General features: G+C 43.5%; 1 non-coding gene across 1 annotated transcript; it reads right to left on the reverse strand.

The window, feature by feature from the left end:
* Nucleotides 1–236: 236 nt before the first annotated feature.
* Nucleotides 237–342, reverse strand: LOC148852936 (small nucleolar RNA R71). Its single transcript, XR_016100079.1, has one exon. It is a non-coding gene; the product is annotated as a small nucleolar RNA R71 (small nucleolar RNA).
* Nucleotides 343–609: the final 267 nt, after the last annotated feature.

The raw sequence follows: 609 nt of genomic DNA on the forward strand, positions 1-609 counted from the left end.
AGCAATAGCTGCTAATGAAGATTCGAACACTCACATCGCCAACTTCTTGGAGATATGTGACACATTCAAGCACAACGGAGTTAGTGATGATGTTGTGAGGCTCAGATTATTTTCATTCTCATTGAAGGACAAGGCCAAGACTTGGCTAAACTCTCTACCAACTAGATTGAACTCTACTTGGGATGAAATGGCCAGTCGCTTCCTATCAAAGTATTTCTCTCCGTCCAAGACTGCAAAGATGCGGAATGATATCACCACTTTCTCTCAGTAGGACGGGGAATCATTATATGAATCATGGGAGTGCTACAAGGAATTACTAAGGAAGGTCCCTCGTCATGAACTTCCCATATGGCTCCAAGTTCAGACGTTTTACAACGGATTGACTGAAGTAAACAAGACCATTATGGACGCTGTAGTTGGGGGACCCATTACCAACAAGGCCCCTGAAGTTGTCCATGCACTTATTGAGGAAATGGCTGCAAATAATTATCAGTGGCATTCCGAGAGAGCCCAAGTTAGGAGACAACCCAGCCTTCACAATGTAGACACCTATACAGCATTATCTGCACAAATCGGCACCCTCAGCAAGAAAATCAATGAAATGAAGTT

Source organism: Nelumbo lutea, chromosome 5 (genome assembly GCF_056320005.1).
Source record: "Nelumbo lutea isolate HS-2025 chromosome 5, American lotus-T2T, whole genome shotgun sequence".
NCBI classification, from domain to species: Eukaryota; Viridiplantae; Streptophyta; class Magnoliopsida; order Proteales; family Nelumbonaceae; genus Nelumbo; species Nelumbo lutea.